Source organism: Syngnathus acus, chromosome 6, assembly GCF_901709675.1.
Source record: "Syngnathus acus chromosome 6, fSynAcu1.2, whole genome shotgun sequence".
Lineage (NCBI taxonomy): Eukaryota > Metazoa > Chordata > Actinopteri > Syngnathiformes > Syngnathidae > Syngnathus > Syngnathus acus.
In genome coordinates, this window is record NC_051092.1 from 2,199,777 (window position 1) to 2,221,559 (window position 21,783).

A 21,783-nucleotide genomic window follows, 5' to 3' on the forward strand; every position below is an offset into this window, starting at 1 on the left:
TCCACTGTGTCACGCTGCTCAAAGCCGATTGGTCGCCGCCATTGCCACGTGTTTATTTTAATAACGCTGCAATCTCTCCTTAGTCCCCAGCCGTATATCTTCATGTCGCTCTGCGGCCGGCCGTATATTTCAGTTATGGCGCCGGCTTCATCACCCTTCAGCGTCAACGGCCTGCCGTAAATATCCGGCGCACAATTAGGCCGGCGGGACGCACGTACGCACAACAAAACGAGTTAGTGAGGGCGGAGCGCCGAAAGGAGAGAAAAAACAAACGTGGCTGCGTTCAATCACCGGAGACGGGAGCCCCGAGGAGCCAAAACAAAGGTTATTAGTGGAAAGGCGGCTTATCCTCGCCCCCTGTGGTCAATACCGCCAATTGTTAATGTGGACTCGTCGTAGCGTCCGGAAGAAACCATCACCCGGGTGAAAAGTGCCACAATCACAATGATCCATGGTGGTCATCCCTGGTTTTATTATTACTGCATTGCGCCCCCGGGCTCCGTGATGCTTAAATCTTTAAATGGATGCCATAAAACACACACACACACCTACACACACACACACAGATTTGACATTACAAAAAGAATGCGATATATTCGATAAAAGTGCTTGAAATTTTCGCAAATATTTCAAATTTTAAAAAGTATTCTAAACACATAAAAGACATTGTAAAAAAATTTAAAAAACTAGAATACAAAGTGAACAAAAATACCCCAAAATGACATCAACAATGGAATCATTTTTACATCCAATATAAATGATTGGATTGAAAGTAGAAAAGAAATATGAATATGTAAATATCACCCACAAATATACCCCCAAAAATGATTCAAATTAACATACAGAATGCTAATCTCGAAGCTCCCACATGTTCTTTGAAAATAAAAGCCTGCAAGTAAACGCTTGTGAAGTTACTTCCTGCTCAGCGGGCATCGGCCATGTTTCCTCACGGCTCGGCGGGCAGCATCGGTCGCCCCCCGGAGTCCACCTGTGGGCTGATGGAAACAAGAGTGAGCTCTTGTCCGGGCCTGGGCCGGCGTGTAATGGAAATGTAAGCTCATTTCACAGAGTGCCGCCCCGCTTCGGGGAAACGCAATCTCAGCGTAGTCAAAGAAACAAAGTTTCTTTGCCAAAGTTAGCTCGCCCTCTGTTGATCAGGAACATTGAAATCTTAGTTGCTGTCAACCCCATTTAGAAACCTTAGTGTGTCTTAAAACCCTAATTTGAAACCTTAACTGTTTGGGTTTCCAACAAGGCTCAACTTTTCAAATCCGGGTTCAAATTCGGTTTTAAAATTAGATTTTCAAATTGGGGTTATAATTTCAAATTAGGTTGTCAAATTAGAGTTAGAATTTGAAGTTAGGATTTCGAACGAGGGTGACATGAATGCCCGAAGAGGGAAAACAAGCTGAGTGTGAAGGGCCTTGCTCAGCACCCGTGCCCAGCCTAAAGCTCCTCTCGGGCGGGCCACCACGCTCGAAGGCCTGAGCCCTCGGCTGCTTAGCTCCGAAGCAGTGGACCTTTCCAAAAGTGTGTTTCTAAACATCTTGTTAAGATGAAGAATTAACACTCAGGCACAACTCAGGCTCCGCTCCAGCTCTCCATTGATGAATTAATTGATTAAGAGGAGCCTTTTGTCCATATGGTGTATTTAGTTGCGGGAGCAGCCAAGCAGTAAATTGCCTTTTATTGGCCTCACCTTTTTACTTGTGAGGGTCACTGTGCAGTCTTAACTTGCAATTAGGGTCTACACACAAACACTACACAAGAGTGTGGAGTCTCCACCACAAGTTCTTTATGTTGGCATGCAATTCCACCTTTGGCCACTAGTTGATATTGTGTGTAAAAATACTGAAAGAAGAGAAAGCAGGAAGCCTCATTTTTGCTGAAGATATGAGGAAGAGATTGTGAATGTTTCAATCCTCTCCCATCCTGCGTTTGACGCCATTTTGCCACTTTTTGTCGACTGAAAATGACATCACAGTCACAACCAATCACAGCTCACCCATTTTCTGAAGCTGCTTGGTCTGGTTAAATTTTTGAATTGGGGTTAAATCTTAGTTGAATGTTTTTTTGCAACGCTTTCATATTCAGGTGTAGAGTTTCAAGCCCGGCTTTGTGTACATTTGTGTAGTGGGGTTAGGTCAAGAGGTGTGCGACATGACTCAGTGACGATGCATCATACGTCGACGCGGCAATAACGAAAAGAAATGAGCGACATCAGCATTTGGCGCGATTTGTCGTTGTCAGCAAATCGGTCGAAACGTGATCCGGGCTTATCGTGTGTACTTGCTTCTGTATACAATGTAATCCAAAGTGTTTTGCGTACAGGTTGTCAATTTTATTTTGTAAGGGTGAAGATTGAGAGTTTTTTCTTTTTCAAATCTTCATCTCTGAACATTGATTTATTATTTTTGTTTGTGTGGGATGGAAAGAATGTGTGCTGTATGTTTTTTGTTTTTAGAAGGAACACACAAGCTTTTTTTGTTTGAGCTTAAGGTCTTCAAAAAGCGCTGACTCACCAGATTGTCTTGGCGAAGTGACTCCATTGAACGTGATTGTTTTTCAGGTGATCTTGGCTGCAATGTGACACTATTGATCTGCGAACACAACGCACACATTCCCAATGTGTGACTGTGTTTTCTCACTTCGCCCACAGTGAAAATGAGCACTAGATGTATTTTTATTACAATGCGAATCAAGTGGATGGAAAAACTAAGGCTTTCTTGGCAAGATAGTGGAAAAGGGTGTGAAGACTTTTTTTTTGGAAGTCTGCAAGGAATTTTTTTTGTATATTTTTGCGCACTTCTTCATGGTAGAGCGGCTGCACCAACTGGGGGCTTTTTTCCTCTTTGTTTGGAGACGTGCTTTTTTTTTTAGAATCCCGACCAAATCAGGTTTGCTGGACTTCAATGGTATTCACGTCGAGGGTGTGCGTATTTGTTTTGTTTGTAGACTCTTGGCTCAGCGTGATGAGTTGTGACTGCCCGAGGCTGCGGCTGAGAAGAATCTGGAGGGAGGTGGCAGGCAAGGCAGGCGGCCTGCGGATTAAAGATGATATCGTGCGGCGGCGCAGGAATGATGGCGGAGATACACGTTGCCGGCGAAGTGAAGTGCGCCCCAAAAATTTCTCTCATGAAAAAAATGTAAAGAGACGTTCAAATTAGTCGAGCCTTCGTTTTAAACGTTTGTTTGGTGCGGGCTGAGGTAGACTTGAGTGGCGCGCATGCGGATTTGCATTTTTGGCCTACCAAATAACCGAATTGTGTCATCGTGACCCTGGTGCACCTAATTTAGTGTCTACTTGTTTATTTTTGACATCAGCAGGATAGGGAACAAAAAAGAAATCCCAGGGAGTGAGAAATGACTTCCTGTGGTGCAGTAAATAGTAAAAGCAAAGAGAGGATGAAGTGCACACATTAATCCCGGAGTCAGAGCAATCTTGTAATCCACTCACTATGCTAATTGCCTGTTCTTTCTGCTGCAAAGGGGCCTTTTACAGGCCATTAAATGGCACTGAGCGCTTGACAAAGGATCACCAGCATGCGCACCCCTCCTCACCGCGCACCGCCGCCCATCCACTCGCTCTCTGTTTTACACTCAGTCAGGCTGTTGCACGCCCACACGCCGCTTTTTCAACTAAAACGGCAGAAAATGAGAGATGCCGGGAGCCGTTATTTTGATTATTTTTTCAGATATTGTCGGCAGGACGTGCAAAATTGCATTCCTGCTGCGATGCGAAGGCGACAAATTGTACATCTTTGAAAAAAACACGTTTTGATCTCGCTGGTTTGCGTTGCCAGTGAATATTGTATGACGTGATGACTGAGTGCTGTTGTCTGTAGAAACTCATGGCAACACTAATTTCTTTGTGCGAGGGGGAAAGGGGGTGCACCAACACAGCTTTTATTTTTATGACTTGCACTCACCCACAAATCGGCATTTGCACCATTTTTGGCTAATTGGGGACAGGTGGTGTGCTAATCGAACCCTCTTTTGGGTGATTTTATTGTGTGGGAGGAAAAAAAGTTTGTATCAATAGGTGTGTGCCAAGTTGAGAGGGTGCCATAACTGGGCCTCCTAAAAATATACATCCTCTGGGGGGGGGCTACTCTGGCTTTTTGAGGAGCGTGTGTGCCAACATGATTTTCATTTTTTCACTTTTTTTGTGCACGAGGGAAAAGTGGGTGGGCCAAGCTAGGTTTTCTCTTTTGTTACTTACTCACCCAAATGTGAGTATATGCACCACCGACATCTTAACATGACATAATGAGACAGCCATAGCCAAACAAAAACTTTTTGGTAGCTGGGATTCATGATTATTTGCAGCTTTTCACAGTGGGAAGCATTGCAAACACATGACCTGCTGTCGACCACAGCTCACGCCCGGACGCTCACACGCCGACTCGCCAATGTCACACAGCATGCCGCCTGCCATGCCTCTTTAAGGTCTTTCAATATTACGGATGTTCACCTTTTACGGGTAGCTCTAGAATGGATCCCCCCTGCATCAAAGCAGCATTAACAGTACTTTATAGGTTGAGAGAAAAAAACACAGAGGTCATATAAGAGCTTCGTCACCCTCTTTCCACTGCCATCCATCACCGCCGAGGTTGATGCGTCAGTGCCAACGATGGCTTTTGGAGCCCCCCAAAATTAACAACAAACTAAAGGCGGCCGATCGATAGATTGTGTCTGGAGAAATGATGAAGCGGCACTTCACAAGAGGGAAAATCAATGTCGCTTGCTCTCTCGTGTGCCTCCATCTTTCTTTCGCACAACTTGAGCTTTACTGCGCTTATATATGTGTGTGTGTGTGTGTGTAAGCCATTTAATGTTCCTTTTGTTTCTTCCCTTTTAGGCCGTAAGGACCCTCTGCCACTTTGATGTGTGAGCCCAGAGATGGCCCGACAGTGGAAGTAAGTAAGTGTGGCGCTTTCACCGTTTATTGGCCCTCCCGTGTGTCCATCAACATCTTACTCAGGTTCTCTTGTTGCTTACGCTTCTTAGTATAAACGTAGTTCCTAGACGCCAAAAACTGCAGTGAACCAGTTGCATATGATAAATCGTATTGTTGTTGTCATTAGAGTGGCTCATTTGCATTTAACAGGACAGCCGCCACAAAAGCTGCTCATTTCACCAACGCTGTAAAAAAGAAAAGAGAGCGTGGAAAGTGACTGATAGTATTGATTTTTGCGCTATGTTCACGAACTGGCCCAAAAAAAAAAGACACGTCAGTCCAGTGACATTTTTTTTCGTTTTAATTCTGCAGTGACAACACTTCGAGCCTTTGAAAAATAATCCCATTATGTTTCCCCGGGCATTACATTAATAAAGTTCTCAGAGCGGAAAATCAGAGCCTCTGGAGCTCGATATTGGCTCTCGTAGTGCGGTGGTCGCAGAGTTGAAGGGAAATAAATAAATAAGTAAGTAAATAAATTAATTAATAAGTCTGTAGAGAGGCAATAAAAATGAAGGTGATATTGTGAGTCTTTGTGGACAACACGATTTTGGCTCTATGATGTGTTCTTGTATCGTGTCATGAATGAAAGAATCGTGATGTATCAGACTTGATGCATTTTGACAGTTGCCGTGATTGATTTTATATATGACATCATTATTGGCGTATCGGGGTGAATCATATAGCTTTAAATGAACGGTCTGGTGAAAAAAAAGGGAACCGATGTCTTCATCTGAAGGACTTTTTGATGCCATCGACCTTCAAAGATCCTCCAGCGAGCGTGTTGCGTTTGTCCAACAAGCTATCCGGATGAAAAGGGATTCGAGCAGCACGTGTCCCGCTTCCAACATTCGCTGTCTGCATCCCGCTGAGGTGACTCCGCAGTAGTCCGACACCTCGTCACCTCCTCCGGAGATGAAAGATGAGCTCGCCTCAGCAGAGCTACCTTGCTGGAGATGCTTTTGGACTTTTGTCATTGGGCGAAAAGAAATAAACGAGTATGTCCAAACTTCTTCATGTTCAGAAGGAGGTGAATTCTGGGCCAGCACTTCGGCCTCAGAGCTCCACAAGGATAAAGAGCTTTGACCTAATTAGCTGACTTTGTTAAGTAAAAGTGCACTGAGCATAACCCCCCCCTCCCCCTTGTGTTTTGCCTCCATGACTTTATTAGCAGCTTTAATGAGGTGCTGGGAGAGCGTTTGTATCGTTACACTGTATGCATGAAAGCAGCTGTTCTTAATTTTTTGCACTTGGTGTCAGACTGATACCAAATCCTCCGATGAGCCGTGAAGTGGTTGCCAATCATCAAGCACCCTTGGTCGCCACTCACTGACCCTTGACTGGTCACCGGTTAATCATCCCAGCGCGAAGATTGGTCACCAGTTACCTTAATTGGTTGCCTGTCAATCACAAGAAACATATCAGGAGATTTAAACCTCCAATGCTACAGCTTGATATGTAACCTTCAAGTCATCCTTCCTACCTTCCTGCCTGCCTTTGTGCTATTTGCTCCGAGGCTAATCACGCCGCAGCCACATGATCAATGATGGCTTCCACGGCCAAACGCTCTGGCAGACTTAAACAAGCTGCCTGTCACCACACAAAGATTTTCTGCTCTTGATTTTCTTTGACTGGAGCACCTCGCTACAGGCGTTGGTTCCCACGCAGCCTCTGACCAGGAGAGAAAATGCAAGGAAACGTCTTCTGTTCATTTATGATTCCTTTAGTTTAGCAAGAATCCCGCTGGCTTTGGTTTCTCTCGTTGAAGTCGGGTCTTCTGAGTCATGAGAAGAGCCGTGTTGATATTGACAAGTCAAACCTGGAGACGTCATAACATGTCAACGCAAAGCCTCAGGAAAGATTTGTTCCATGTCTACCTATCCATTGTCAACCTTGCAGTGTAATCGTGCCGATTCCAAAACCTACCCAAACCTTTTTCCATCCCCAATACAATACCGTATTTATCACGACTAGTTTTAAACAACAGGCGTCGAGGAGGGAAACGCCACATGAACACCTCTATTCCTCTTCTTCCATTATCTTGGCATAAATTAAATCAATTTCACACAGATGCACCAAGGAGCACCTTGGGAAAATGTATCAGGTAGCAAGAGCGAGCTGAAAGACTTGCAGCAAACCTTTAATGATGACTTAACAACAGGCGCAAAAAAAATAAACCAGCGGCCCTCTTTATCTCCGAGATGAAATCCTCTGCAGACGGAAACGTGCGAGGAGAAACGTGCGGGCGAGAGGAAATGTAAACGAGAGAGGGAGAACGTGTAGGGGGGGGGCTGTGACAGCCGGCTTGTCAAAAATCTACCATGAATATTGCACCGCACTTCGCACACGGACACAGACACGAGCTTGCACAGTGAAGAAGACTACTGAGGTGTGCATAGATAGATGGACGGATGAATGAGGATGTGGAGAGGTTGAGGGAAAGAGAGGAAGGGCTTGGATGGACGGATGGATGGAAACATTTTGCTGCTCTTCTCCCATTGGCACTACATCCTAAACCACCTTGCAAGTGTCTCACGTGGTCGCCACCCCAGGTGTGAGTGTGGCCTGCATGCTTCCCAGGGGGGTCTCCAGGATCCCCGGAGAGGGATCGTCACGCCGACCTGGTTTCGGTTTCTCTCTTCCTTCTCGCTTTTACCTGGGACCGTTTCTAGAGAGGACCGCTCTGAAATGACACGGCGGTTACGTTCCACTGGATTGAGCGTAGCCATTTTTCATGATTTTGTCAAATTAATTTGGCGCATAATTGCCTTTTGGATGATGCGTGACACCGTCATGAATACTCATCAAACTGCGCCGTCATCGTCGCTCAAGAGGAAATGGCAGCCATCCATTTTCTGTAGCGTTTATCCCATCTCGACCCGAGACGGAGGAGTCCATATTAGCTGACAGTGAGCTAAAGGCACGCTGCACACAGGATTGGTCGCCTGTCAGTCACCTCAGATTTGTTGAATTGCTGGATTGGTCACTAGTTAGTCTGGATAACTAACTTCAACTAGTGGTATGTTCCATCTTTGGACTTACTATCAGACGTTACTGTCAAAGGGCTTATCACTGGGATGTTTAGTGGGACCCCCCCCAAGTGTCATCTTAAAGGCGTGCAACTGTGCTGATGCTGTAAAGACGCAGCTGTTGGCACAATAAAAAAAAAATGCAGCGTCTTCACATTGCAATGGAAACACCCGCCCTCATAACCTTAACCATCAAAATCTAATTCCGGTCCAGATGTATGCACAAGACGTGACGGGTGAGAATCAGGAAGAGGGTTGCCTCGGTGACTGAATCATAAAAAAAAAGTGATGCTGCATAATTGCCTGTCAGATAATTAATTGGTGTTTAGTGGTGAAGTTGGGCGCATCCATCAAGGTTTGCTGGCAGCCGGCTGCTGTATCGATGGCGCCGCTGATGAGGGCAATAATGAGAGACGCTTTAGGACCGTGCTGGACGCCACCAACAATGGAAACATCCGTGCCACAATATCGTACATAGTTCATCTTCCGCTCTGAACGATAACCACCACTGTAGTCGTCCTTTACCATTCCTCAAGGTCTAATCCGCTCCCCAAAGGGATAATTATTGGAATCCAAAGTACCTTTTTCACATGCTGATCAGGTGTTTCATTTGCCCCCTGAGGTGTCGAAGTCAAGGGTACAACCCTTTTGAGGGTATGGCCTCAGTCAAAAGATTCTGATTGTAACCGTGGATGTATAAATTCAATTTCTATTCTCTGCAAATGGTACGATAATAACACTTCAGTTCCAATATGATACAAAACAATTTCAAAGTTTTGTTTGACTCCAAGGGAGGCCAGCGATTGACTGACCACACAGGGAAAGACAAATGAAGGAGTACTGCAGCTGGTGCGGCGTCCTGAATTCTTGCAATTAGCTGCGCGCTAGCAAACATCCTTGGCGCCGCTGACCTCCCGTCGCGCAGCGGCCGTCACGACTGGAAGCTTCTCCTGGCTTATTACGGCTCCAAGTGTTATGGTAATGGAGGGCGGGTGTGTATGGTGGCGATAGCGCCGCGGGAAAGGATAGCCTATTATCCTCTGCTGTGTGCTCTTATCCACCACCGGTCAATGCTAATAATGGCGCGGGAAAGGGCGACCTTTCTGTTCTGGTGATGATGTGGGTGGTTGGAGAACAGTAGAAATATAGAAAATGTGAGTTTTTGCGATGGTGTTGCCTATGCTCTATAACATGGGCGAAGTACACCCGATTTGCACAGTTAGCATTAGGTTTAGCTAACTAATCACAGCACACCTCTATTAATGCAGTAATTAGGCTTAGCTTTAGCCAGATAGCATCTCCACAGTGCACCACTATTTAAAATACCTTTATCCAGCTAGCATGGCCGCAGCAAACCCCTTTTTAAATAAAGCTTTAACTTAAACAATCTAGCATGACCTTAACGCACCTCTTGTTAGCCAGCTAGCACAAACGTGACTGCTTTTGTTTTTTAAACAAAATTCCATTTCATTGTCATTTCTTTGTTGTTTTTGCTGTAGCCTGAGAATATGAGAGAAGTTGGTGCGCCAGCTTCGCCACTTGTCTGTATGAAATACTTCGGCGCAGTGTTGCATTAGCATCTTTTTGCTTTTCAGGAGGAGCTGACAACTTCCTGGTTTGAGTCCACCTGACAGTCCACCAACACACCTGAGACTACAGTAAGAGTGATTTTGGTGATGCCAATCTAATGATTCCTCCAAAATGGTTATCTGAGCGAAATGAGCATTTTGTAGATTCCCGTTGAATTCACACCCTCTGACAGATTGACAGTGTAAAAAAAGTGTTTGTGTTGGCTGACTGGCTGGCTGGCTGTCTGGCTGGCTGGCTACTGCCCACAGGCTTTATCTGCCAGAGGAAATATTGACCAGCAACACTTGCACTTTGCTGGCGTTATTACTTTTCGTACTGCCCGTGTGTGTCTGTGCGTACAAATAACACACATTGGTTTGAGTCAAGAGAACACGAGCAAAACCCTGAGGAGTCTCTAAATGAATGTTTTGCGGCTTGTGTGTGTCGGTGTGTGGCCTGCTAAATAATCGCGCTGGTGCAAAGCTACTTTGTTCACGTCAGTATTTAAATTGAGGCTAGGGATTGAACTAAACTTAACCTTAACCCTTAGCAACGATTATCTTAACTACCATAACCAACCCTAACATTAAGCTTAACCTGAGAAATAACCTAAGACGTTTGAAAGCTATCATTTTAATGATCAGAGTGATAACATTCAAATAGCTCATGAGTGGGACACCTGTAGCATTAGTGTGTGAACCTGACCTCCATCACAATCCCCCTCTTGCACATCAAACACAGCGCTAATGTTATTGCACTTTTTAAAGCTAGAATAGAATAGATCTTTATTGTCATTGTCACACATTGCATTGTAATTGCCGTACAGTCCCATTTTCAGCTCTTAAATGGCTGTCAAGCCCCCGGTGGAGTGGCGCTCTCCAGTCAAGTGGGCCCTTGACATTTAGTGATGGCGCGGGACTTGAAAGACTGAAACTGATTAAAGATTCACTCAAACATATTCTGCCGGAGATGCTTTTTTCAGATGTGCGTAAGGACTGAAAATGCAGCAAAACGCTCCGGAGGCAGCATGAGGTTCAGCATTTTCGCGCGAGTAGTTCAAGTCACTCGAAGCGATCTCTTTTCCGTTTCTGGCCCTTCTAACTGATGGAAAAAGAAAACAAAAACAGCGGTGGCCCTTGAGCACGCTGGCCCGCTCCACCCCTGGTTTACATTCTACTTTCTCCCTCGTGGGCCTGTAAAAACAGTGAATGAGCACTAAAGGAGCAACATAGCAACACTCTCCCCAGCAGTACGACGGGGTCTTGACCTCATCTCCTGAGCTCGGCAAAGAAAAGAACCTCCTGGAGCTCGCCGATTGCCAATTTGCGACTCTGGGGAAATGCCGCCGCCGTCCCCCCGCCGAGTGGCAGTGAGGCGACAAACAAACACAAATGTAGGTAGGTCCTCGACACCACGCCTTCCTCCCGCTAATAAGCGAGCGGAGCGCCTCTCGGGACGAGCAGCTGGTCGTGTTTTTACAAGGCCGTCAAGGCACGCCACTCCTCGTTCATCAGCAGCTGTTAGCTACGCATCCTCGCACCTAATTGCTCTTGCTGGCACTCGGGCCGTAGCGCAATGTTTTTTTTTTGTTTTTTTTTCCTCCCAGTAGTAGTTATCAGGGCCTGATGGATGCTTGGTGAAAACAGGAAGCTAATTGGGTGGAGTCAGTAGTTCATTAATAATTGCCGTTGATAACTCAGATCAATGAAAATGCAATCTACTATATGAAATGTCGATGTAAGAAAAGTGGCGCGCACCAATAAAGCGAACTTTGGTGTGCACCAAATCTGCTAACTGCGCAAAGGAAACTGTTGTGTTTTATCTCGTGAATTAATTTTAGTTCCCAACCGTCTATCCAAAGTTCTCTTTGGTGGGATTCACTGCAGGCTTGACTCATTTATTGCACACCGGGGACGGCTTGTTTGCTTCCCACTTGGGTTCCCTTGTCTGCTTCCATTAAAAAAAGGGAACACGCATGCACACCCACGCTAGCAAACTTTGCTATCGGGTTAGTAAGTAAGTAAGTAAACAGAAGGTCTGTTTGTTTGTAATTTTTTTTTTCCCTGAAGGACGATGTCCTCTGTGCCCTTTTTATCTCTCGTGCACAACCTGATGTGAATCGCAACAATGTAGGGAGTCAGTCGACCGTGAACGCATCATCATCATCATCATCATCATCATCATCATCATCATTGTGTGCGTGGCAGTGATTAACATACATATTTGTTCTGCTCTGTATTGGCTGTAAAAAAAAAAAAAAAAATCGTTTGTTGGCTTTGTTTGGATAAGATTTGGTTTTGTTTCATTTTTTTGGTCATGTTTCCTTTGTGTCTCTTTCACGTCATGTCACTTGTTTCTTGAGTCGGCCAATCAGCTCTCACGTCTCATCGGTTTGCTTGGATTTAGTGTATTGACAGATCAAAAAATGTAGTATGGCCAAACATGTTTTTTTTATTGAGGATAAAGATTTAAATCTCGATGAGGCTAGCAATACTTTTTGACGGAAAAAAATTCATGAGTAGTGACTCTATTCACAAATGTCTTTTGTTCCCATGTGCAGTCGCTACGAAGATGCTGTAAATGGAGGACGAGAGGTCCCTCAGCAGTTCTTCCCAAATGTGAAAAGATAATTGTCTCCTTGCTAGAAGGAGGGGGACGGGGTGTGTCTGCGTGACCCCCCGAGTAGGTATGAGGGTCCCTTCTGAGGTGTTGTAATTACTTGTGCTGATAGAGGTGAAGAGAGGACGCCGCTCGCTTCCCGGCAAAACCGCCGCCTCCCCCCTCCCCTACTCGCTCTTGCCATATGCAGCGTTTAATGTCAGTGTAATCTGTAAAGGTTAGTGCTGTACATCTCCACAAGCAGCTGAATCAGTGCTCTGGAAACACGCTGTGACATTAAGAAGCCCGGCGCCCTTTAGTCCACTTTAATACGACCACGCTTTGAGTGCTTCCCTTCTATCGGTAACAGTAATCGCACTCGGGCGTGTTCACTTGTGTTGGTACTTGTAGCGGCCCCTAGTAGTTGCGAGAAATTGTGATTTGTTTGTGATCGACACGTCTCGAGTATGACGCAAACGATTTGATCAGGTTCAGTTTATTTGGTGCCTTGGAAATTAGCCTTGGTGGACACCAAAGGCAAACTCGAGTGTGCCAAGAAGGGAACCCTGGGGAACACCCCAAAAAATTCAGGAAAGAAAATTACACTATACTGCCACTATTGGGAACATACTTCTCAATCTTTGCAGGTTTCCAGCAATCATCTTCAAACCCGAAGAATGTATTTGGAATTAGCACACAGGGATTCTTGATCTTTCAAAAAATCCCAAATTAAGTTCGATCATATTTTTTTTCTTAAATTAGCAGTGGTTCACGGTTTCCACATGTTTGACGAGTCAGAATTGCATCATAGCTCACATTGTTTTATTATTCTACCCTTGAGCAGATTCAATTCCGTTATTTCCGATGGGACCTGTTGGATAATTGGACATAGATGGGTGTGATCAAACTGTGATGATGTACTGTATGTATAATCTAGCGAGATGTATAAATATCTACATCAAACCACTGACCCATTTCTGCGTGAATGAGGTCTTATACTATGGTAGACGAGTTCGCATATAGAAATAGGGATCGTCCTATTTGCAGTGTATAGGAATATATGACTGTGACAATGTTATGAATTGGAGAAACCTGATTTGCACTGGCGGGCAAAATTGCTCCAGTGGCGTCAAAGCACACTGGAGTCCAAACGCAAGCTAGCGTGAGGGTGGAGGTGGGGGTTTAAGGTGAGTCAGGCGTGAATCTGTGAGTGACCACCGTGTCCCGCTGAGTGTGTGTTGCTGCTATCCCACAGTGCCAGGACAAAATGTGCGGCCTCGTACAATTTGACATTTGATTGACATTTGCAAATTCACAAACAGTATTCATAGATTTATTTATTTATTTATTTATATGTTTGTTTGTTTGTTTATTTATTTATTTATTTCAATTATTTGCAGGGTTTTTTTTGTGTTTAAAAAAAAAGTAGAACTTTGCATCTTGTGGCAAATAGAGGCAATTGTAACCCTTTTTTTGTAACTGCTATTATTTTTCTAATAAACAGGCCAAGCTAACAACAGAAACAAAGGCCAATCTATAGAAGTTGCACATAAATCAATCTTTTATTTCTAAAATATTACTATATTTTTCTTTTTATTATATATTGCTCTTGAAAGTAGCAGGTCTTGTTAGGATAAATTCAGTGCAAGTGTGGCATCCAACTATTGCTGTTACCCTTCCTTAGAAAATAGAAGAAAAAAAAACTATAGACTAACGGGTCAAGCTCGGATAAGCACAGTGCAAACAAAGCGTGGCATAAATTGGCACATTGACGGCATAGAGTCCCAAAATACAGTCATCATCATCATCCGACGTGCAAGCCTTCCATCTTCTTCTCAAAGTCAGTAGACTCGCTCGGTGTGCATTAGCGGCGCGTTTTGAGGGGTAAAATGGCACATTACAGCACATTAAGACGCATTACGGCACACGCGTGGGGTGGCGCGACTCTACTCCGTCATTACAGAATTGTCCTCTGATGCTTTTGTGCCATTTCCCTGCCGCCGTTTCGGAGTGGCCAAGTAGAAAATTGCCTGGCGCGGGTTCATAATTACATGCCGAGCGTACGCGGATCACCTCTGAGCCGAATGCGCGCCGCTTCCGATCAGATGCTCGGCGCCGCGGATTTTACTTCGCACAATGCCACAAATCACCGCCGCTTCCCTTTTGCAGCCTTCGTGTGAATGACGAAGCGTCGTGAGAATTGGTAGGAAATATACAATTGCAAATCTGCACGTGTTTTAAAGATGGTATTTTAATGACGGACGTACTGCTACTACTTAGCTAATTTGATGCCTTAGAGGAGGGGTCCCCCAACCCGGTACCGGTCCGTGGGTCACTTGGTACCGGGCCGCCAAGCCGCACAAAAAAAAAATATATATATTTTTTTTTATCGACGATCAATTAATTCAAGTCAAGACGCTCGTCCCGGTCACGTGACATGTTTCCCCAGTCGAGCCGGCAAAGCTAGCAAAAATGTTGGGCACCACTGCCTTCGAGGAAGCAGGGCGCTTTTTCAACAAATAACTGTCAGTCAATAACAAATCTCGCTCGGGTCGCTTCTCCGCGGATCAGCCTGAGAGCAAGAGATCAACCAATCACTGAGACTCAAACAGTTGGTGGGAAACGTAAAAGACGGGCGGAGTCATGTGTGGGATATCGACGCGGAAAGCAAAATTAGAATTGATTTGTGGAGAAGCGAAGGGTGCTAGACTGAAGGGAGGTTGCGATCTGGCACAAGCTCCCGTGAATCCCTAATCCGCCCGTCTTTGAGGAATTCTCCGTGGCGCCTTCTCATTACTCTCACAGACAGGCGATCCGTCGCAGATTGGATGCGAGACGAGCTCCGGGGCGGCACGGAGATGCCTCGCCTCGTCTCGCCGGGCCTAATGGGATTCTTGTAAACAGGCGGCTCGCTGGAGTACGCTTGCGTATTAACTGTTTTGTTTCACTGGTGGTTGAGCCACTTTCGACTCATCCTTGATGCATTGCCAAAAAAGATATATTTATATATGTGAGGCCTCAGGTTGTCCTGGAACAAAACAACAAGGTTAGGGGGAACAAGAAAGTCTTTGAACCTTTGGAGTTAGTGTTAATTTTACATGATGCTCTGAGCCACTTTGATTCGACCTTGGAGGAGGTCCGCTCTCCTCGAAGCGGTCTTGTTTGCCGCTTGTTGTCCGCTCAACCAGATTAACAGCTCGAGCAGTCGGAGGCCAAGCCGCCCCGCGCCGCGCCAGGAGGTCAAGTGGCTGGCAGCCGTTTTCCCAGAGTTTGGCACCGCCAACCCCCAGCCCGTGGCAAAAAAGGGGAAGTTTGCGCTTAATGAAAATTCAGCGTCCCAAAGGGCGGGGGGGTGTTCTCGCGGAACGTCGTAGTCGATTATCTTGACTTTGATCCCGGCTCGCTACCTCGAGCCTGTTCACGGCGGCGCGGGCGGCGCAGGCGGCGCGGGCGACAAAGCGCTTTCATCCTCGACGCCACCGCCAGCGCAACAAGCTGTGATCACACGCCGAGATGCACGTAACAACATTAGCATTTGCGCTAAAGGCAGCCCGCTGTCACTGATCAACCGCGTAAACTCACACTGAAGGAAATAGTTGGTTTTATTCCAGTGCCACTGGCCTTTTGTGAACTTCCAGAAAATCACAATTTAAAAAAAACAACAACAATTCTATTAAATGCTGCTGGTCTGTGTAAAAGGGGCTGAAGGCGACCCACACATTTTTCCCAGCTTTCAAAGCAAAGTTTTTGAAGGGGCAAATTTTTTTGGACACCGTGTGAAAGGTGCGAAAGTGTAGCTCAGCCTGTGGTTGCATCGTTAATTTACTAAAAAGAAAAGAAAAACAAAGCTCTTATGGGCCGTGCTAGGACAGCACGGGGAAACCACCAAAATGCTTTTTTTGGTGCACCGGAACGCCCAAACAAAAATCTCAGGTCGACTTGATGAAGTTTCTCTTTTATAAAAAAAAAAGTTGCTCATTTTAGGCTCAGCCTTATCCTCCCTTGTGTTGACTTCATTTTCTCACGCTCCTCTGAAGCAAAGACATCAGAGGGAAGTAAATACAGTCGGTAATTAAGAGGTAAATAAGACACATTGATCTCCATAGGCGGCCATTTTTCAATATAGATTAGCTGTTTCGAGTCATTATAATTTGGTGCCTCGTGCTGTGATTGTGTGTGTGTGTGGGGGGGTGGAATAGTCTCAACATTGAGTTTCAAAAGATAACTAAGTGAGAAACAGATTGTCAAGGGAGCGTTCCAAGGAGCGTCTTGTCAGAAGAACAGCCTAATGGAAGCTGTATGAATTATTAGCGCCGGCGCGATCGGCTCATTTCCGAGTGAACCTGCGTGAAATGAATGCGGGGATGTCTCATTACGATTTATCAAACATCCAGCTGGCAGCTCCGTCCGTCAAAAGGGAGGTAAAGACGTTGTTGTTTACACGCACACTCTGCCACGCCTCCAAGGTCAACACGACCGGTCAATGCCACTCGATTATCGTCGATGATGGAACGATCAAGTGCATGTTTTTATATCGCTGCGGATTTTAACATGAAATTTGGTAGGCATGCTTTTCACGAGCAGTAGTAACCTTTTGGGCAGGCGTTCCCAAAACGTTCATGATAAACATACCTACCAACACGACGCTACCAAAAATCCAATGAGAGGTTTTCATCAGCGAGTTTTTGCTACGCTTTGCAAACTTTGAGCGCTCATCGGGGGGCTCCAAATCGTTTTTCATTTTCATTTACACTGCGCCAAATGAGCAAATTACCGACACCTACTTCACAACCTAGACGTTTAACGGCGCAATTAAATCACAATAGCATGCTTTCCGTCCGGCAATTAACCTTTTACTAAACCAATAATTATTTAGTGGCTTACACCACGACAAACTCAGCGGTAATGGATGTCTTCTGCCCAATAAAAAGATGGAAATGTGCGTTTAGCGCCTTATGAGCTTGGCTCGCCAAGAAACATGCCAGACGACTTCAGTCCGAAGTAGTCAAGTAATGTAAGACATTTTCATCTACTGGAGGTGGAAACATTTAAAAATGATTTCATTTATAATCATTTATAAATGAGTTCCCGTAAAGCTGAGTTTGAATGTTTTTCAACCCGAGCTGGATATGTTGGTTTTAAACGGCGCTGTATCAGGTGCTCGTTTCCAAGGCAACCTCTATCACAAATATTTGAACCATATTCCCAACTCAGTCAATCTGGTAACAAGTGCCATCAGAGCACGATAAGTCATCGGAATTACACGGCGATGTGAAGTCACGCAACGATGGATGGTCGCCGGCTCGTTTGTCAATGGGCGACCAATCGCATACCTCGCGGATAAACCTGACTCGGCACATTTGTCAGCGGGGACTCCATTACCTTTGGCGGGACGGGGAATAGATTCCATCCCAAATGGAGCTGTCTGCCCTCCAGCCTTGTAGATAAAAGTAGCTTGTGAAGCGTTGGATGGTTATCACTAAGTGTTATGATTACATTAGTCATAAGAGCCCCTTTCACGCTGCGTGCTCTAGAGAATAACTAAAAGTGAGAACAAGGGTGTGACATGAGCCCCTTTCATCCTGCCAGCTACAGTTGACCTTTTCCCATGATGACATTTTATAGCATACATTTACAGTATAGCACAAAAAAATGAAAATGTCTCCCAAACAATGATGTGCTAGTAAAGACATTTTTGAAATTAGGATCAACAGCATTACTCTGGCTAGGAGCTAGTTTACTTGGTCTACCAGATATTGCGGTAGTAATCCCAAAGCAAACACGTAGCCACACTGCAGTCTTTGTCCTTTAGCACCTCCTTAGCGCTTAGCGTTGACATAAAGACACGCCATGTTGATCTGAGCTGGAATCCATAATGATAATAGCGACGGATCGATAGCGAGGCGCACCGGCGTCACAGCGGGATATTGACGTACCGACGCTCATTTCCTGTGAGCGCATGCCGTTAATGACTAAAAATGTCATTGCCGGCTGTCAGCTGTCGTCGGAAACAGCGGGGAGGAGGAAACGGAGCGCAAATTCCCCACAGAGCTTTGAAATTTCTTTGTCAAGATTCAGGAATCGATTATCATCAAACTTTGACATCATGATTTGATGAACTATGCAAAATAGTTTCACAATTTAGCTGTTTAGAATGACTGCTTCCAAATGGGGATGTTTTGGCTGGATTAGGAATTTGTCAAAGAACAATAGATATGGCAGCTTCAAACCAAAATGGCCGACTTTCTGTTCAATTTCGGACATGGGTCATTGAGACTTTCTTGCGCATCCTGTTGTTGTAGTCATCTCTTTCCAAGTTCGTATCATTTAGCAAAAGGTGTCTGCGATTCATTTTAAAATATTTTTCTAGGGAGACAAATGAGCAATTTTGGCTAAAATGGCCACTTCAAACCAAAATGTCCGACTTCCTGTTTCATTTTAACAATAGGCTTTCTGTTATATGTCCTGTTAAATGTTCACCTAATTTCATGTCAATCTGTGAAACTGGTGGAAGGTATTTTTGTTCCCCTAATGCTTTTTAATTGTATTGATTTTGAATGTTGCATGCAACACAGCAAAAACTGCTTTTGTGTTGATGCCTTAGCAACAATTTAATTGATTTTGAGCATTACCTAACCCAAGATGGATGTGACACAACAAAAACTTTTACAGCGTAAATCCCTGAGTAAGAATGCCATTGATTTTGAACATTTTTCAAGCCACGATGGATGTGACAGGACAAAAAATGTTTTTGTCAATGCTTGAGCAAGAATCCTATTGATCTTGAACGTTTGCCAATGTAACACGCCAAACATCTACTGTCACTCCTGGACTTTTAAAACGTTCTCTCCCAAAAAAAAAAAAAAGATTTCTCTTAATAAATTCATCTTATTATTTTTTTTATTCAGATGTGACGAATATTTTCCACTTGCGGTGGCCTAGTCCTCCACTATGTCCCTGCCGTCTGAACCCGAATGGCAAAAGTGCTCCTGCATTAGCATAGTCTCATTTGTTTACCATTAATTATGCATTCGTGTCAAGCCACTAATGATGACAAGGTCAAGGAGCGCTAGGCAGGAGAAGAATGCCGTAATATTTCTCAGAGTGCAGAAGGAGTTGCCAGCTCTACCTTTCTGCCTAAGGGACCATTAGCACATAATCCAGTCGGTGACATTTTGGCCTGAAATCGCTCGTTATGAATCCGTTAATTGATTGTGGATTTAATGGCATTTCCCAGCGATAGAATGGACTGCTTGGCTTCGCCTTTGCCTTTCACCCAGATGCCCAGATAAGACGGGATTTGTCTGTATAATTTCACACACAGAGACAATGATCAGATAATTGGATGTCATGTAGCATAATAAAAGTTGTCTTTTGTTTGCTGTCAACACGGCCATTATGGAATAACATAGCACAAAAAGTGTATGTTAGGACCTACAAAGTAGCAGAAAATTGCTTCTGACCTCCCGTTCGAGTGGCGGAATCACACAAGCGTTTACAGGCGGTGTAAAATAGACTTGAAACGAATCACACAACAATCATGCAAAGAATCGTGACATCACTGCCTTAACAGAAGGCTCAGAATGTATCCACCTTTGCTTCTTACGCAAAGAAGTTGAAGATAGCTTGTTATAGAACGTGCCGGATTGCGTCGTGGAATACAGACATCAGTTGTTTAACGCAGAGATACTGTCGCATCCCAGTTGTAAAAGGAGACGATTATCCACATTTGACTTTCACACAGAGGCCAAGTAAGGGGGCTTCGAAGACAATTGGTGGGAGATTTTTTATGGGTTGTATCGAAGAGACTTTGTTTCACACAGAGGCCTTTTACACGGAACACGGCAAAGCGTTGTGTATTATTTATCATCATTTTCCTAAAATACAAAACCTGTTTTGTATTCTTCTACATTAAAGAAGCAAAAATATTCATGTTGTTGTTGTCCATGTTGTGGTGATGTAGTTGAGCAGCAGTAAAACCTCGTCCTTCTGCCTCGTCGCCACACTCTCATTAGCGGTCGCCATCTGTCCGAGCAGACCTCACACCACTCCGTCAACGTTCTGTGCTCCCGGCGCCCCATCACACCTTTGAACGCAGCGTCCTTCTCGGTCAGGATGACACCTTCATCATTCGCATCCCCCTCGCATGGGCTCAATCTCGCGTCTATTTGTCTTCGCGCTGTCTGAACCCCGACAGATTATTACTAATATTCGGGGTATGCATCAACATCACAGAGGGTGATGCGACACACTGTATCTCAATATGTCGCTACCATACCCAGCAATCACCGCACTGTATCTAATACCACAGGACACATTAAAATGTAAGTGAATCGTATCGTAACTTTAGTGAATCACCTTGAATCGCATCATACTTGAAGCCAATCGAATAGTACCAGTCGCTTCCACTGAATTGAATCAGATTCATAAGAGATTGAGAGAGGAGATTCATAACTTGACTCGGTCAGATTGTAGTCGGAGTTGATCAGATGTGATCTGGTGTGATTAATTTGTAAATTAACCGAATCATCAGTGAATCGAATCATAATTGAAGCGTCTGGCACTTGAAATGAATTGTATGATATTGCATCAAAATTGGAGTGAATTTGATCACGATCGGACTGAAGTTAGTTGGATGGAACTGGTGTGAATTGTTGCAGAATTGCAGGAGTTCACTTTCTTCCACTCATAGTTCAATTATCCCCCTTTCACATCAAGACTGTGACATTTCCATCCCGTCACTCGTTTTCTCTGCGGAGCACGACAAAGAAGTCAGTTCCGGGCTCAGTCCGACGCTCCGTGTCTTGTCGCTCTCGTAATTCCCTCGAGAAATTGGAGCTGACAATCTTCCGCCGGCCAGACATGAAATCCCGTTGATCCGTCAGGACACGCTCGGCCTCTGAGCTCCCCTGGCGGGCACAGCGGAGTCATCCGCAACACGGCGACACAGAGACGACGCCTGAGACAAAGCCGCAGACTTGAGGATTCCTGGGAGCTTTACTCCACTGTCAAGCTAGTCCCCACCGACACTTTCTTAGATTAAAAGTTTGACTGACATCAGTCGAAAGAGTTTTGTGTCTGGATACTTCGCTTTCAAGGTATCTGGCCACTCTGTTGTATTAGATCATTGTTAGACTGGATCATATCATAATTGAAATAAATCATTCCGAATCTGGATTGAGTCATATAGTATCGTAATGCGAGTCAGTCATAACAACAGAATTGTAGTGAGCCATTAAAGCACATCAAATCATCATTGGAATGAATCATACCGTAGTCGTAATTTGAGCGAATCGTGTCGTAATTGGAGTGAATGGTATCGTGTTACAAATCGAATGAATTCTGTCTGATCAAATTCAAAATATTGTCAATGTCAGTTAATTAGCGTGATTTGGATTCCATTTTGTCTTAGCATTACGATGCAATATGATTTACTACTAATATGTTACGATTCATTTGACAATGTGATTAACGCCAATTAAAATACTATCGGCTCCAACGATGATGATACCATTAACTTTAATTACGATAGGATTCGCTTCAATTTACATCACTGCTACTCCATTTATGTTACAAAACCAATTCACAAGGACTTAAGATGATGATGTTTGAATTACCACTTGGACG

The 21,783-nt window shown here is 44.6% G+C and overlaps 1 protein-coding gene across 4 annotated transcripts in view; it reads left to right on the forward strand.

Annotated features, from left to right (window-relative positions):
• The window catches only part of mgat4c (mgat4 family member C), a 42,669-nt gene that overhangs the window by 9,548 nt on the left and 11,338 nt on the right, over window positions 1–21,783 (forward strand). For 3 of the 4 annotated variants that reach the window (XM_037254792.1, XM_037254791.1, XM_037254789.1), the window contains 2 exons: window positions 4,862–4,919; window positions 9,585–9,647. The gene's annotated coding sequence lies outside the window, so the exon portion shown is untranslated. Of the gene's footprint in view, window positions 1–4,861; window positions 4,924–9,584; window positions 9,648–21,783 lie in introns of all 4 variants that reach the window. The other variant, XM_037254790.1, reaches the window with a different exon arrangement.